Source organism: Mus caroli, unplaced genomic scaffold (genome assembly GCF_978045245.1).
Source record: "Mus caroli unplaced genomic scaffold, Mus_caroli_1 scaffold_7, whole genome shotgun sequence".
Classification (NCBI taxonomy): domain Eukaryota; kingdom Metazoa; phylum Chordata; class Mammalia; order Rodentia; family Muridae; genus Mus; species Mus caroli.
This window is the reverse complement of record NW_028227262.1, coordinates 4,899,310-4,917,334: the sequence shown is the minus strand read 5'-3', so window position 1 is coordinate 4,917,334 and position 18,025 is coordinate 4,899,310. Positions and strand designations below refer to the sequence as shown.

Below are 18,025 nucleotides of genomic sequence, written 5' to 3'. Positions count from 1 at the left end.
CTTCTTTACTTTTTAAAGAAATACGAATTTCAAACCTCAATTAACCAGATGTAAAAAGAGTTAAGGTGTCCAAGCAACCATATCATATTTCTATTAATTTTTTTTGCTATCTAATTAGAAGTATATCTTTTCTCAGTGCTTGACAAGTAATACCAATATATATTATCTGGGCTTTCAATCTTAGTGCGGGCATTGTCATGTACAAAATCTAAGTTTTTCAAATATTAGGATGTCCTTATGTCTGTACCCAGAGCATCATTGTTTAAAGTGTTGCAGAGAGTAAAGATGTCCACAGTCTTTACAGGCTCTGTGCACTAAATTCATTCTTGGGCTCTGCTCATTTATTCTAAACATTAAACGGAGCAGAAGGGGTAAAGGACAGGCTGATCATTTAAGATGTTCCTAGAGGTCTGGTGAGTTAAGATATGAAGATTGAAACGTTGGGGTGTGTCACTGATGGAACAATACGAGTGTCTTGAGCTGTAACGTAGAAAGTCATAAATGAGCTAATTAAATGACAATAGTAGAGCTTTCACATACCAGTTATATCATCAAAAAAATTCTTCAGTAAGTTTATGCACTTTTAATAAGCACGAGCATTAGTCAGCTTAAAAAAAGACAAAAAGCAAGAACCGTGATGTGTTGATCGCCTATAGATCCAAACTAGACAAAACAAAGGCTCGTGAGTGCGTTTGTTCATTAATTCTTAAAAAGCCAGACTCTGAGTTGTTATCATGTCAACTGGCACCAGACCATACTCAATTTAGAGCAGTACAAAGTGGAGCCCAGAGTCTACAATGGTAGGGTTTTGATCACACTAATTAACAGCCATTTTGTTTAAAATAAACAGATACGAGTCTAATTGCCTTTTTTACATAAGAAAGAGACTATCTTAAAAGTTAAAAACATGCAAAAAGAAAGATCAGACAAACGCCACTCAGATAAGCAATGTGTGTGAAAGGGACTTGAGGAAGTCTGGGTTGCTCTGACTGACAGCCCTATGGAGCCAAGGAATTAAAGGCTTGCAAAGGTGAAAGGGACCCTGAGGTAAAGGACTACAATTACCCACCCTCCCACAACTCTCTTCACAAAGCTGCCTGTGCTCCACCTTTGTCTGCAATGGGCTGATCAAACTAATTAGCGCGGAACCACTCATTATAGGCCAATGATTTCTTGTACCCAGCATTCCTTGCCTGACGAGGAAGCAATGCAACTGAAAGGTCAAAGGTAGACTGCAGTCCAGACGTTGCCCTCATCTTGTGCTACAGCAAATGACCCTGTAGCTCAGTGGCCTCTCTCCTCAGGCTTCCAACAGGCTGTTATTAAAGGAAGTGCCTTGCGTTTGGCTCTGTGGATTCTCTTCTGATTGAAAAGCCACCAGTCAAGCTGACATGACCGAGAGTCTCATCTCCATAGTCTGTCAAAGGAACTCCCTGAAACCCAGAGAAGGCTGTAGTTTCCAGAGCTATCACAGGAGGTCTGCAGACTGCTGCCATTTACTTAAGAAATATACTGATATGACCTACAGGCATAATGTTATCTGTAACATAAACCCCAAACTGAGAAAGATTATTGAAAAACAGTAATTCCTGTGTGGACTGGCACTGGCCAGCTACTTGAATGACATGTCACTCAGGCTACAAATCAGAAAACCAATAATACCAGAGACAATCACTTAAAATCATTGCCCGGTTCTATGTGTTTTCCATTGTTCAGCTAATTAAGAAGAGGCTTGGTGTGTAGTCCTGTCTAGACTGGGGCTCACCATACAGCTTATAGCAATTATCCTGCCTCAGCCTCTCAAGGGCTGGAAGTACAAATTTCATATCCAGCCATTACCCGACTTAACCATTGCCAAAAAAACGAACGCCCTCCATTAGGTTTCTCATTGAACTTTGGCTTCTCAGCCATCTTCCTATAAAATGTGAGCACCCTTGTTACCAACTTCACTGTCTGTGGAGAGGGACTTTCCAACTCTCTGGAAAGTGAGTTGTAAAGTCATGCATGTGTTATCAGCATGAGCTATTATCTGCCTTCATGATCCACATATGCTATTAGTTGTATTCATAATAAAGCTGGTGATTTTAGCCCATGATACACTATTTCAACTTCATTGGTTTTCATGAGACAAAGCCTTGTGACATACCCTGAGGCAAGTTTGAGTTAACTATGTAGCCCAGGATGGTTTCAGACTCGTGGCCATCCCCCTGCCTCAACCTCCTGAGTGCTAGGATTACAGCTATGAGCTATTGTACCTAGGTTTATTGTGCTCCAAAGTTTGAAAGACAAACTCTCACGGATATAGATTACTGAGTAAAGATGGTATGAACATTTGTTTTTGTGAACTGAATGCCTAAGAGACATCAACTAGAAGGCCGATGTATCAGTTTGAATGTCGTTTTAAATATAAAACCAAACAATGAACTCTTCTCAATAGTTTTCCATACTATATACAGGTATGTTTTGCTTAACAGGCCTTGATTTGGTGAGGTCTATCAGACAGAAAGCCTTCTGGAACAACTTGCTTAATATAAAGAAACTTGGCTTATACACCAAGAGGATCTGTTATCTGTGTTGGTAACTTTAAATCCTGTTTTGCTTGCTCCATCTGGGTAACTCACTCTACAGAAAGTCACTTTAAATTGTGGTACCAATCTGTAAGAAGAATGAGAAGGGCTGGGGTGGTGGCTTGGTGGTAAAGAGCTTGCTCAGCAGGCATGAGGCCCTGAGCTTGAACCATAGCACTGGAAAAGAATATTAGACTGCTAGATCATAATTTCAAATGACTTCATGCTAAAAATTATTAATGAGAATCCTGCACAGACTAATTTATAGTGTCGTGAGCTTTCCTTTTATCTACTTTTAAAATTCTATGGCTCCTTTGAACTAAGAAACAGTGAGGGTGAGAATATGCTGGGGTTGGCCTGTGCTGCCAGGTACTCAAATGCTAACTTAATACTGGCTTCCAAGATCTGGTTGCCCCCAGTGAAGGGATCCTCACATACACCAAGTGATGCTATTTAAACCTTCTTCCCCAATTTAAAACTAAATGGTTAAAAAAAAAAAAAGGCTAGTGCCTGTGATTGGACAGTAGGGAGAGAAAGACAGGACTTGAAGATCGAGTGAGGAGTCTCAGGAAAGACCAAGGAGAGAAGGAAGAAGACCAAGAGAGGAGGAGGCAGCCATGAGAGGAGATAGACCAGGAGGAAGAGCAAGTGACAAGGGACTTATGGCTGGGGTGTCAGTTAGAATAGCTCCATGCCTGCCCAATCTAGGCTTACAGCTTGTAAATAAAATACCTGGATTGTGTATCTTTTGGCTACACTAGCTAGCTAGAATGTATCATTCATTTTGCAAGGATATGGCTTTCAGCAGGTCGTGAGCTTACCTAGCATGCACAGGGACTGGATCCTCAGCACTGAATAGTCTGAGCATAATGGCACATGTGAGTGGCACACGTCTCTAATCACAATGCCTGGGCAGAAGAGGCAGGAGAATTATAAGTTCATGGTCATCCTTGGCTACATATTGAGTTTGAAGTCAGCCTGGGACAGATGAGGCCAATTTTTAATATAAAAATAAAATGCATGAAAAGTAGAAAAAGCCAATACATTATCCAATTATCACCTTTTTATTACTACTTGTGCGAGTTTATCAAATTTAGTGTATTACACATGTGTAAGAACAGAATGTGACCCGGGCTTTTCTTTGCCGGGAGCAGGCAAGGTTCTTGAGCTCCTAAAATCCCCAGGCCCGCTGCCTTGCACATGTTCCTAGAAGAACTGGGTGACTGGATGCTCCCTGGCTGAGCTGAAGCCGACGTGATGTCATGGAAGTGTGAAGCACACTGCCCCAACCCCGTGGGTCTCCATAGCCTCTTCCAGCATGCTGGTGCATCACAAGTGTTCTAGAACGATGAGTGCCCAACACAGGACAGCAGAAGGGTTCACGCAGCACAGAAAGAATGGCTCTTGATAGGGGCAGGCAACAGGCTAACTCTGAAAAGAATTAGAAACAAGTGGAGGATGTCTTCCCACTGGCAGCTGGTTTGGAGTTTCGGTTTAAGAAAAGATCATCTCATGTTGTAGCCCCCAAAGCCCTGAAATTTATGGCATAGCCAAGCCCACCCTTAAACTTGAAGCAATCCCCCTGCCTCAGCTTCCTGAGCATTGGGATTACAGATGTGAGTCATCATTTTGTTTAGGAAAATCTTGCAATCATCTCCCATGAAGACTGGTGTTAGTACCATGGCACCTGATCTTCTTCCCATGTCTGTCTGAGGGACACCACCCCTTTACAAGCCACATGTTGTGGTGTGCCAGTAGGTGGGTGCCACACTTGAGTCAGAAATGGGAGCATTCCCAATAACCTCACAATACTCTGCTATGTCTGTTGACATTAACAGAAACAAAACAAAACAAAAACAAACAAATAACAGGCCTGAAAGGAATGCTTGGATTTCCTCTGTGTCTGTGTGTGTGTGTCTGTGTATATGTGTGTCTGTGTGTATCTGTGTGTATGTGTATATGTGTGTTATGTGTGTATATGTGTATGTGTGGATATGTATGTATGTGTATGTGTGTGTGTATATATGTGTGTATATGTATGTGTATATGTGTGTATGTATGTATGTGTATGTATGTGTATATGTGCATATGTGTGTATGTGTGTATTGTGTATGTATATGTATGCATGTATGTGTATATGTGTGTCTGTGGGTATGTATACATGTGTGTCTGTGAGTGTAAATGTGTGTGTGTGTGTGTGTGTGTATTTCTCCCTTCATTCTTGAGTGTTACCATGCTTTACATCAGCATTGGTTCATGAGATGCTAGAAACCATTTATTGTGTGGTCTTTCTTCTTCAGGCATCTTCCACTTTGTGTTTTGAGACAGGGTCTCTCACTGGTCTGGAATGCCCTTGCCCCCCAGTAGTACAGCAACCCCAGAAATCCAACTGTCTCCATTTCCCCAGTACCAGATTAAAACCTCCAGTCACTGGACTGGGCATCTTCACATGGGTTTGAGGACTGAGTTTAGATGCTTGTGTTAGTAAGGTAAGCATTTAACTGACAGCTATCTTCCTGGCCCAGACTAGAAATCTTACCAGAAGAACTGGTCCCGATCACGTGAATGGCTGCTGTGTGGGAGGACTAACTAGAACCCATATGTAAACTTTCTTCTGTGGTCAATTTTTCTCAAGCATTACAGCTTGGGAAAGCTTTATAAGGAGGACTGACGAGAAGACTGAGCAAACTGGCCACCCTCACTGCATTGGTCCAGTTGGACAACTCCACCCTCGTCTCACCTCCCTGCACAGCCTCATCTCTGGGGCTGGCCCCTCCCACTACAGTAGAAGGTCTCTGGGGGCAGGGACAGCAGTTTCAATCCTTCAACACATCCTGAGGCTCCGAAGCAGCCCAGGAGTTACTGTTGCTAATTCAGCCTCTGCTCCAAAGAATGCTTTAGAGTCCAGAGAACTGGCCTGGGATTTGGTGAATCACAAAGGGAAATTTCCATCTGAAAAAAAAAGTTCATAAACATTTTCAAGTAAAAAAAAATTTGCAATTGACAGTGTAATAGTCCAATAATTGTTAGATTTTGGTTTGTGTCTTCCATTATGGCTGTGTCTACCCTGGAACTCACTGTGTACCTCAGGCTGGGCTCAAACTCTCAGCAGTTCTCCTGCCTCAGCTTCCCAAGGCATGTACCATGATATCTGGTTCCCAATACTTAGGATTTAAATATTCTTAGCTATTGTTATATATTAGATGTATCACTTAAAAGCCCCAGACAATCATAATTTCACCACCAGAACATTGGACCTGGCGTTGCCTGCCCATTGTTAGAACTGTTGCTGAGCATGGTTGCATAGGCTTGTAATTCTCCAGGTTTCTAATCCTAGAGCTTGAGACGTTCACAGGATCAAGGCTACCCTTGGCTGCACAGCAAGACAGTGTCTCAAAACAGAAAACTTGATGACTGCATATGAATAATAGTCTTGGTTGAAGCAAAATAAATTATGTTCAAAGAAATTGACAAACTCCTGAAATTGACAAGTTCTCTGGGCTCCAGATTTTCTTGATTCTACCATGAACAGTGAGATTCTTACAGCCAATACTACATCAACTAAAGTGCTTAGAAAACATAATTCAGGCTCTGCAGCACAATCTAGGCTTCGGAGGAGCTGTGGTTGTCAACCTCTACAGGATGGGTTTTCCCGAAGCTGCCAGCTCCTTCAGAATGCACCAGGTTTCAGCTGCTCGCACCAGCTCTGCAGGGGATGGATTCAAGGCAAACCTCATCTTTAAGGAGGTTGAGAAGAAGCTTAAAGAGGAAGGGGAACAGTTCATGAAGAAAATCGGTGACATTTTTGCCTTCAAAGTGAAAGATGACCCTGGCGGCAAAGAAGCTACCTGGGTGGTGGATGTGACGAATGGCAAAGGATCTGTGCTTCCCAATTCTGATAAGAAGGCTGACTGCACAATCACCATGGCCGACTCAGACTTGCTGACTTTGATGACTGGAAAAATGAACCCTCAGTCGGCCTTCTTTCAAGGGAAACTGAAGATTGCTGGTAACATGGGACTGACCATGAAACTACAGAACCTTCAGCTTCAGCCGGGCAAAGGTAAGCTGTGAGGAGTCCCTTCGGCAACCTCAGGACATCAAGATGAGATGTGTAGATAGATAGAGATCCACGTCTCGTCGTCAGGACTTAGACTGACACCTCCCGAATAGCATGAGATAGATTTGTTGCTAATTGGGTGTGGTCAATTGTGTTTCCCGAAGCCGGGGGTACATAGGGCCTCCCAGCCTGCACTGCTGTTTTGAGGACTTGCATTCTACTGTGCTTGATGAAGCTACTATGTCAATGATGGTTTGGGGTAAACCTGAGTTTCAGAGTAAAATTCAGAACAGTAAAATCTGAAGACTGTGTAAACAAAGCCCTTGTTTTGCTTAGAAGTATATTTGAGGATCATTGTGTTGGACACTTGGTGTGACATTTCCCCTTGGGGGGACTGGAGAAGAAACAGATTTCCATAGTTGACCAGGGATTAGTGCCTCACACTTAATTACCTGCATCAGTTTCTCACTAATAGTTCTTAAAATAAAATTCTGTACTAAAAGTTTTTTAAAAAAAACTTTAAAAATGTTCATTTCATGCCATCAGAAACAGTTCTTTTCTTCCCAAATAAAATACAAGAATTATGGTCAGAGCTTAAGAGAGAATTTACAGCTGAACAGAGCTGCTTTAAAATATTTTTCAAATGGGCATCTTTTTAAAAATCGTAGTATCAGGGCCATGGATACCCTTAATAAAAATAATTGAATAAAGTTTCTTCCAGAGATACGGGCTTCAAATTATAGTTTCATATCAATAAGTGTATAAACTGAGTCTCACAAATTTCCTCTTTCATACACTTGATTGTCTGCATTTATCTTTCTTCCAAGTTTTTCTAATTCTAATGCTATTTGTTATAATTTATGTTTGGGATAAAAATACGCTTTTGGAAGATTTAAAAAGAAAATTAAAACAACTCTTCCTGAAAAAAAGAAAACATAATTCAACTCTTTATTATTCTCATACATCTGTATTGATGCTTATCTGCACCTGATGTAAATATTTAAATATAAATATACTGGGTTCTAATTGATGAGCATGGATTTTTTTAGAAGTCCATTAAAACAATAATATAGTTAAAGATATCTTTAATGCAAGCTATAAATTAATACAGTAACTTGCCTGAGAATTATATGTTTTATTAAGTAATCAAATTGATTTGCTAGGAAATTAACAAAACTTTCCCCAAAGAAACTTAAGCTTCTCAAGGAAATGTGATTAAATATTTCTAAAGCAAATTCATCTGATACACAAGGAACCTACTTATGACACCCAAAGGGATGGGATGGGATGGTCTTGAGCATATATTAAAAGGGCTTCCTAAGTTACAACTGAAGTGGTAGAATCAATCTAGAATTTTCTTCTTTCACCTAACATAAAATTTCAGTGCTGTTTGAACACAGTTCATTGTATTTGACACAAAATCCCAAGTTGCTAAGAGAAACTCCCTCTAGACAAAACAGTTTCTGCCCCTGGTGAGTCTGCTTGGGTCCTGGGTTGCCTGTTCCAGTCATAGTCATTCTGTCCCCTTTCTGGTGTGAAGGGAGAGATTGTCAGGACACCACCCACCAGCAGTTCTTATTCTCATTGCTAAACTTGGGTATGTTCTCCACTTTTTCCTCTCTACCCCTTCCTTCCACCATGTTCTCGCTTACACTAAATCAGAACATGATATAGCTCTGTCTAGTCCATCCTGCTTACTAGTGCAAAAGGAGCTGATACTGAGACAGTTCTAGAAACTTCTATTCATGTCATTATATCATGCTTGATCTATGGCTGGTATAGTACTTGGGGATGTAGTAGAAACTGGATATTAAGACCTTCCAGGAGGAAGTAGATTACAGGGGCACAAGGCTTGGAGGTTATGCCTGATCCCCAGCATTTATTTGTGTGTGTCTCTCATTCCCCCACCTCTTCCTCTCTCTCTCTCCTTTCTGCCCACTACAAAGTAAAGCATTTCCTCTCTATACACGCCTGCCACCATGATACCATGATATTCTTTCTACCCATAGATGAGCCAAGAATACTTGCAATGAACCCTCTGAAGCCATGTGCCAGCCTCAACCTTTCTTATGTTAAGTTGTTTATGTCATGTGTTTTGTCCCAGTGATGGAAGATTCACCAACACCATATGAGAAGAACATCTTTAAGTATGAAAGCCTCAGTATAACACTTACACAAATTACAATTTCAGTAAGATATACAAGGTGGAAACATTCAATAAAAATCCACATTAACACCATATGAGAAAAACACCTTTAAGTATGAAGGCCTCAGTACAATGCTTGCATATATTATGATTTCAGTAAGATATACTAAGTGGAAACATTCTATAAAAAATCCACATTATAAAGGGACAGTCAGACAGTTACTCACTGTGCATATATCTACTTATTAAGAGATTACTCAACATAAGAAAAGTCTGTGCTAGATGCTGGCGTTGGCTAAAATAATCATAATTGTTAATGCATACTAGATGCCTGTTAAACACAGACAGAAATCTTCTAACTTGGCCAGTGTTAACTAGTCTAATTCTGAAAAGTGCTTCTGCAACTTAGACAAGAATAACTTAGCTACAAAGGCTCAATGAACACACATGACCAAGTTCCCACCTCAAAGGACCCACCAGGAAGAGTGTGCACTGGGGATGTGTTTGCACTGGGGCTATGTGCACGGGGGGGAGATGTGTGCTCAGGAGGTGACTTACAGCCAGCATGAGACCCTCACGCATTTGAATTCAATACTTCTGTAAACGTAAATTACTCTGACAATCCTACGTAATGTGATCAGGGAGAACTTTGATTATTCATCAGCACAGCTGCTTACAGGATCACCCATGGCCACAGATGATGTCAGATTTTTAAAAGCAAAAGAAAGCATTTGAATGGAAGAGTTATCTCTCACTCTAGTTAGATAACAGCAACACGGCCACCCTCGTCAGGCCCCGTCCGACAACGGCAGCTTCTACGGCAGGAAGCAGCAGCTGAAGCAAAGATTCATGCATGGATAAGCTGTACGTGCAACCCTGAAAGAAGTTCCACATGGCCAAAGGCAGAACATAAACAAGAGAAAAACATCAGGGGAGAAACAGAAATTGCGCTTAAAAGACAGTTTCCCCTGTCACTGGGGGAAGGATGGGTGTAACTCCTCAGAGGAAAGATGGAAGGAATCAAGACCTCTTTCATTTGGGAGAGAGAACACAGTAAGAGCGATCTCACTCATGGGTCACACTATCTTGGAAATGCTGACACACGGCAGTATCAGAAATAACATCTGATACCAGCAGATCACAGACAAGGCACACACACCTGAGCAGAGATGCGCGGAGTCCCCGATCAGTGCAGAAGGCTGAGAGGAAGGTGGGGGAAGGGGAAAGCTTACGCCTTTTAAAATTAAAATTAAACTTCAGTATGTGTGGCAACCAGTGCACTTACAAACCAAGTAGATGGACAAAGTTAAAAGTTTGAAGGTTTTCATTCCAAAAAGCTTAAGTTTGGGAGATATGTTCTCATTTATTTGATTAAATATTTCTTTTACTTGGAATAGACTGTGCCTTTTAAGAATCACTCAACAGATTTACAGTTCAGGGTATATATGTGAGCAAGATACAAAATTTAACTTGTATAGAATATCCTTAAATAGTCATGTCAGACACAGGAAGGTACAAGCGGATTGCTGACCCATGGTGTATACGCACTTACAGTTTTAAGTGAGAGCACCCCATGAGCAAGAGGCTACTCTGATGTAACTAATCCAAAACCAAATGGGATGGTGCAGACCGTAGCCCCTCAGTTCTGGGGCTAAAGTGGGATTGCAGGTTCAAAGTCAGCCAGGGCAGGTTAGACGTTCTAGAAGAGCAGCCTGGGCTGCAAGACCCACATTTTATAAAAGTCACTACAGCTCTCATGTTGATACATAATACGTATGTCCACATATTTATTTCTTAATGTAAAATCATATTTACGAGTTTATTGCCTAGGCATGTGTGTAGAAATATGCAAATATACATGCATAGGCAAGTGTGAGTAGCCATATGAAATTTATTTCCTCACTACCACTATTCCAAAGTAGTGACTAAACTGCAAGTGGAGAACAAGACAATATGTACGGTAGCTCTAACTCAGTCACAGTGAAGCTCTTGCTCCCATTCGCTGAGTAAGGAGAGATATTTTAGAGCGATTTTCCTTTTAAAAGCATTAAGCTTCTCTAGTCATAGCAGAGAGGAGAGTATCCCTGTGTCTACAAATGATGACAGGCAGGCACAGCTCAGAGATGTTCTGGAAACTGGACACACCTGGTGAGCTCACTCACCTCCCCCAGCCCCAAACACACAACTAATTTCTCTTTCAGTGAAAGCCCTCTTGGGCTCTAATGAGTCACTCACCACAGAAACTTGGCCATCGTTGGGACATCCCCATCTTCTGGAAGCGTAATTTGGTTACTCAAATGCACAGAAAGTTTTCCACTTGGGTAAGATGGTAATTGTGAGGCCCACCTTCTTCAACAGGACAACAGCACATAGCATACTTGGTACTCCAGTTTCCAAGGACCCAGGGGCTTCTTTGTTTTAAGGGAGCATGGATGTTCCTGTCCTATAAACACAGTCATCTGCCTATAAGGGCATTGGACACTAGAAAGCCAAAGGATCTTCTTGTTGAGATGAGCTACTGAATATTTAGTGGCTATCTCAAAATAATTTGGCTTTGGTGATGCTTGCATTGGCTGTAAATTGATTTTCCTAAGTATCTTTGATATTTTCTTCTTATATGTGAATGTAATAAAATTAAAAATAACAATTTTCTGTTTGTGTGTGGCTCATATGCCCACGTTTGTATACTTTCATAGCATGTCATACATGAGGAGATCAGAGGACGAGCTATAGGAGTCAGTTCTCTGCCCATCATGTAGGTCTTGGGGATGAAGCTCTGGTCATCAGGTTTGGCTTTGAGTACTAGCTGTGACTTCTTGCCAGCCCCATCTTTTCTATTTTAAAGGGATCACATTAAGCCCATTTTAAGATCAACCTCTTTATTAGTTCTGTCTCTAAGTACAGTGTGCAGTTTGCATGTGCTTCTCTTGAATTCTCTTCAAGCAAGGAACTGTGGCACCACAGCCTACTGAGTGAGATCACAAAGGCAGAGGTGAGTTACATTTGCAGTGTCAATTATGTCCTAAGTCTGTATGTGCTACTGACCTGAAAATCTGCAAGAAATATTCAAAGTTTATAGTGCTGGTGAACATCCTTCTGTCTGTAGGGAGCATCCCTGATCTCAGAAAATCTTACAAAGAAGCAAACTTGGCTGTTCATCCTGTCTGACACCAAAGCTCTCTCATTTAGCTAAGATTTTATATATATATATATATATATATATATATATATATTCTCAATAATCTGTTGCTCTTTATCATGGCTGCTGCTTATCTTCCTAGTAAGTTCTCACTTTTTCACTAAGATCCTTCCCCCCCCCCATCTCTTATTTTAGATTCAAAAGATTATAAACATCTTGAAGGCAACAACATTATTTCCTGGAATTCAATATTACTGACACCACCAGCATGCTTTGTTGGGGATAATCTTGAGTCACCGTGTATTTCCCTCACTGATGATCCTTTAAATCATACTGATTAGAACAGTGTGCATGTTGCTTCTTTCTTCTAGGAAAGAATAAATCATAACCAGGTCCCTTTTAGACCTTCAAACTATGGACAGTATGTGGCTCCCTATGCTAGGACTTCTTGCTCATCTGAAGTCCTTGAGTTAAAAAATGATTTTGCTTTAAGAAGCAGAACTGTATGTTCCCTGCAAGAAATATCCTTGTACACAGTCTTCCTCTTTCTTTCAAAATCGCCATGTCAGAAAGATGTCTGAAATTCTTTTTCCATGACTATTCAGGTCCTTTCCAACTAGATTATTTTAGCCTTAATTAATTTGTATTCTCCTCAATGTATAGCTTCATGGGAGGTTAGATGCTAAAAGTTTAAGTCCGGGTCTGGGGTTTCTCCAAAGGGGTATCTCTGTGCAAGCATGGGGGTCTGAGTTCAGACTTCCAGAAACCACATTTAAAAAAACAACATAGGCATGCAGTATAAGCCTGTCTCTCTAGTGCTCATAGGCAGAGACAGGGGGATTCCTGAGGCTCACTTCTCAGCTACTCTCGCCAACTCAGTGAGCTTGATGGTCAGGGAAAGGTCTTATCTCAAACAATACAGTGGAGAGTGACTAAGGAAGATGTCTGATGCTATTCTGACCTCCACACACATGTGTATGTGCATCTGCGAGCACACACACACACACACACACTCCTATCAATAATAAATTTTGAGTTAGAAATGAAATACACAAAGGATAAGATTAAATAAGGCAAGGCCTTTTATAGAATATAACTTCTAAGATGTGTGGGAAGTAAGTATATTTGTACTTAGAAGGAAGAGAAAGATTTGAAGTAGATATGGGAATCTGAAGTTCCAGGACGTGTTCACAGAACACTGGCATCCAGGACGAAGCAAAAGAGTGTGGGGATGGAGAAGAGGCCTGCGCAGAGCAGCTGACGTGTTTGAATCAGAGAGCAGAGGGGAGCACACACAAGCTAGCCAACAGATCACTAATAGCACAGCTCAACAGAATGAAGACAGGGAAATGTGAATCCCACATCCCAACAAACAATAACGGGAACACAGGCCAGATAATTAAAATAACATTTGGGCGGTTCTTGGCTTGGAAATAGAGGAACAATTCCAAGATTTTTCTAGCCCTTGTAATCAAAACTCCAATCTTGGAGGCTATTAAAAAATGACTTCCCCAGTAGCTCAGATGAGGCTGTGTAAGTACCTCAAAAATTGGTGCTGAAAACACAGAACTGTCCAAACCCACTGTTAGCAAGATTAACTGTTGTAGCAGAGACACAGACACATCAGTCCACAAAGACCTCGGGGCACAGCTGTCTCCACCACTGGAGACACACTCCATGTGTGGTAACCTCTCTTTTCTTGTGTTTAATCCCTGTGGTGTGTGTTGGCACCCTTCCCATTTACTGGAGTGGCCAGAGGTAACGTATCTAAAATCCACCTAGAAAAACTATCGTGAGTTATAGGATAGAGTTAATAACTGGCAGTAATGGATATTGTACTTTTTTTCCACACTGAGGCCTCCTTATTCAGTAGTGTTAAACATGTCAATACCTACGCTTCAAGCTTGAAGCATGTAGCTCCCCTTTTCTGTCTACCAACAACAAGAGGGCCTTTTCAGCCGCTAGCATTCTGATACCTGCTTTTGAGACGTGGTTTCTGTGTATAGTGGTGGATGTCCTGGGACTCACTCTGTAGGACAAGCTCACCTCTCAAACTAAAAGATCTGCTTGCCTCTGCCTCTAGTGTTGGGATTTAAAATGTGTCACCATGCTCAGCTCTCTGCTACCCTCTGAAGTAACCACTACATCACATCCACACGAATGCACTAGGTGCCTTGATGAGACATGCAGTTTTTTTTATTACAGTTTCTTGCCATTGCTTGTTGTTTGAAACAAAGTCCCCTATAACCCAGCCTGGTCACTGTGTTATTATTTAGTTAAAGCTGGACTTGAACATCTGATTCTTCTGCCTCCACCTCTAAGTTCTGGGACTGCAAGCATGCACCACCGTGCCTCGCCATAATTATGTTTTGAAATACAGTATTTTAATAGGTTAATTGGTAGCCCATATACCTTCCATCAGATAATGCAAAACTCAAGACCCCTTACCCCTGTGCAGACTCAGTAGCCTGGCTAAGCACTATCAGATGTGAGTCACCAACAAATCGAGTCATTGATTTAATACCAGTGGATGCATTTGGAAAATAGCTGTTTCCAGCAACCGACCACACTAGTCTTAGCAGTTACAATAGAAAGCCTTTCTTAGACCAGTGTTTCTCAACCTGTGGGTCATGACCCTTTGAGGGCTAAATGACCCTTCACTGGAGTCCCATATCAGATATCTTGTATACCAGATATTTATTTATATTACAATTCACAACAGTAGCAAAATTACAGTTATGAAGGAGCAACAAAATAATTTTACAATTGGGAGGTCACCACAATGTGGGGAACGGTGTTAAAGGGTCACAGCATTAGGAAGGTTGAGAATCACTGCTTTAGACCGAACCCACCTGGCCCCTACCATGAGCACACGGGAGAAACTCTAGTCTACTGATGTGAGCAGATCTCTTGCCTCCAAGAGCCATCTTCATCTTGGAGCCCCTCTGTTCCTGTATCTTCCTCAAGCCATTTTGCTTGCTAGTCCCTGTAATTTCTTTAAGGCACAACACAGCACTAGTTAGAAATAAAGCATCTTGCATACACTACTGGTCTAGGTAAATCTGGGGACCACTCCAACAGTGCTCATAATTCAGTGGTATTCGCTCATGCTGACTCTACTGGAGCCTCAGAGACCCTTCCCTAATAAACATGTGTTTGCTAATTTTTCTTTCTAGAGAGAGACTTTCTGTTGATCTTAACAGCAGTAGCCTGTCAAGCCATCCCAATGAGATGAATTTGAACTCTGATGCTGTCAGTCACTCATTGCTAACTCACTCCAACCTGGCAAGCTCTTCAAATGTAACCGTCATCTTTCAGCAAGGGGCTCACCCAGTAAGTGGGGATGTATCACAGCCAAAGGCACAGTGCCCTGGCAAGATCCTCGAAGTTTCCATTTCTACTGTCAATCTAATCCTTGTCACCAGATTTCTTTGGCTTTAATGTCATGGCTTTCAGTATCATTGACCCAAAAGCTTGCTAATATCTAAAATCAGCGTATCGAATGTATCCATCTCATCATCCAGAAATGTTTAAACAAATGAGAGGGGTGTGTGACTTGAAGATAGCTGGTACGAAAGCAGAAGTGGGGACGATCTGAGGGATGAGAGGAAGTGGGCAGAGGAGACATGGGAGGGCTGTGACTCATGTATATGCAAATGCCATCATGAAACCCATTGTGTGTATGCTGACTAAAAGACCAACTTACAGCATGTTTTAATATGAAAAATAAAGGGAATGGGGGTTGAAAGACAGCTCAGCAGACAAGATGGATGAGTTTGACCCACAGGATCCCACACGTGGAAGGAGAGAACTGACTCCCGCAAGTGGTCCTTTGACCTCCACACATGCACCATGACAAGCCTCCCAATACACAGCTATCATGTAATATAGAGTATTTTTAAAAGAACAGGAAGGAAGTAAATAATAAAGCACATGTTTCATTTAAAATGAAAACCAAACCTAGCTGCCTGTATGTCACCCAGGTAAAAACATTAAACAAACTTTTAATTTCACTAGATGAAAAGCTCACTTAAAAAACAACAGCCATGCTAGCAGCCAGCATCCTAGCAGTAGGGAAAGCCCATGAATTGCTTTAAAATATTGTAGCTTTCCAAATCACACAGAAAGAAATCCAAAGGGAAAGGCTTGTCTCACAGACTGACAAACTGTGGAAAGCTGCCCTTCACCCCCACGACACGCACTCCAGCCCCCACCGAGTCCATGGGCGTATACTGAGACGTCGTTGTTATTGTTGCAGTTCATGGATGGGTGAGCTACAATGGCGTGTTCCTACCAGCAGACTGCACACTGCCTTTCGGTACTCTGAGAACGAGCCAGTAGGGACGAAGCTCCTTGGTTGGTAAGAACTCAAGGCCTTACCTGATGTGATCTATGTCTATGGTGTCTTAGCATCAGGCTCTCATATCACCTTCTGGTGGCTAACCAAGAGCATCAGAAATAGCCTATATCTGGGGACACCTTTGACCAACAACCTGAGGGGAGGCATCCCATACCTACATTGGAGTGGGCAGCCCACACCCAGAAGTCCAAATTGGAGTCAATGAGTTTTGCTTCTTCTTCTTCTTTTTTTTTTTAAAGGATACCTAGTTGGGAGGCATGTGGAAATGGGGTGGATCTGAAAGGGGTTGAAGAGAGGAGATGGAGGGGTAGGATAGGATGAAAATACATTGTATAAAATTGTCTAGTGATTAATAAAATATTTCAAAACATATAAATTGTTTATGCATTTTAGCTCTTCAAAATCTAACTGACACACTCTAAATGTCATCAGCTGTTTCTTTTCATAAAAAAAGAAAAAAACAGTAGGTAAATGTAAGGTGGCTATAGGTGAGAGAGCTCTTTTCAAGGTAGGATAATCTATGATCGTCCAAGACAGGTATAGGACACCAGATTACAAATAGATAAATATTACCCTAATTGTTCTTTGAATATTCTCCATCACTATTTCTTTAGTTGAAAGTATGCAAATTAAAATCCTTTGTAATATCCCATTTTATAAATGAGTCATTTTAGAGGGACCCAAATCCCCTTCAGCAGGGCACTTATTTTCTGCAGCTGCATGTCCAAGGGAAGGGCCCTCCATGCCGATGCTGGATCCCACTCAAGTGAGTTATCATCGTGACTTCCCGAGCCTGCCATCCTAGAGAAGCAGATGCCAGAAGATGAGTAACTGTGTGCTCTACCAGGCTCCTGGTAGCCAGCATTCTCTCTCTCTCACTGCCAAGGAAGTAAAAGCAAGTGTACAAGTCAGGGTGACATTAGAAGTCAGTACATTCCCTGCCCAGGAAACAGAAGATAAGAGCCAGGCTCCCAGCCCTCTCTCAGAGTGGGAATGAGGGACACTTTTATCTCCCAATTAAAACACAGGAGAAAGAAGCAAAATAAGTTGCATTTCCCTGGAGTGAAGCTAAAATATTTGGTTTTTAGCTTGCCAAACTGTCAAAAGATGTAGAATTCAAAAAGAGAAAAGTCTACACAGACAATGAAATAATTCAGCCTCAGTCTAGGCAAGTGGAGTTTAAGATGTCTGATTTTATTTAGACTTTTTTTTGTTTTCTGTTTTTTTAAGTCCTCAGTGGGGCTGGATAGATGGCTCAGTGGTTAAGAGCACTAGTGGCTCTTCTGGAGGAGGCTGGAGGATTCTCAGCACCCACCTGGTGGCCTACAACCATCTGTAACTCCAGACCAAGGGTCTCTGGTACCCTCTTCTGGACTCCATGGCTTACACAGGCATACAATGTATAAAAGTCTCAAAAAAAAATTTTTTAATTGGCTGAGTTATGTAAATTTATTTACAGACTGATTCCTGGGGATAGAGAGGTGACTCAGTGCTTAAGATCACTTGCTGCTCCTGCTGAGAAACTGCATGCAATGCCCAGCACCCACATGGTGGCTCACAACCATACAGAATTCGAGTTCTAGGCTACCCAATGCCTTCTGGCCTCCTAAAGGGTCACACACAAACCCAAGTGTACACACACACACACACACACACACACACACGTTGTGCACAAACATACAGTTAAAACACCCACACACATAAAATAAAAATATTTTAAAAACCCTCAATGCTTTATTCTATGGGGTTGTTC

At 41.6% G+C, this 18,025-nt stretch overlaps 1 protein-coding gene and 1 pseudogene across 6 annotated transcripts in view; one reads left to right on the top strand and one right to left on the bottom strand.

The window, feature by feature from the left end:
- Sox5 (SRY-box transcription factor 5) overlaps nucleotides 1-18,025 on the bottom strand; it is a 944,504-nt gene that overhangs the window by 840,431 nt on the left and 86,048 nt on the right. The gene's annotated exons all lie outside the window — the stretch shown is intronic.
- On the top strand, nucleotides 6,161-6,641 carry LOC110295888 (sterol carrier protein 2 pseudogene; annotated as a pseudogene).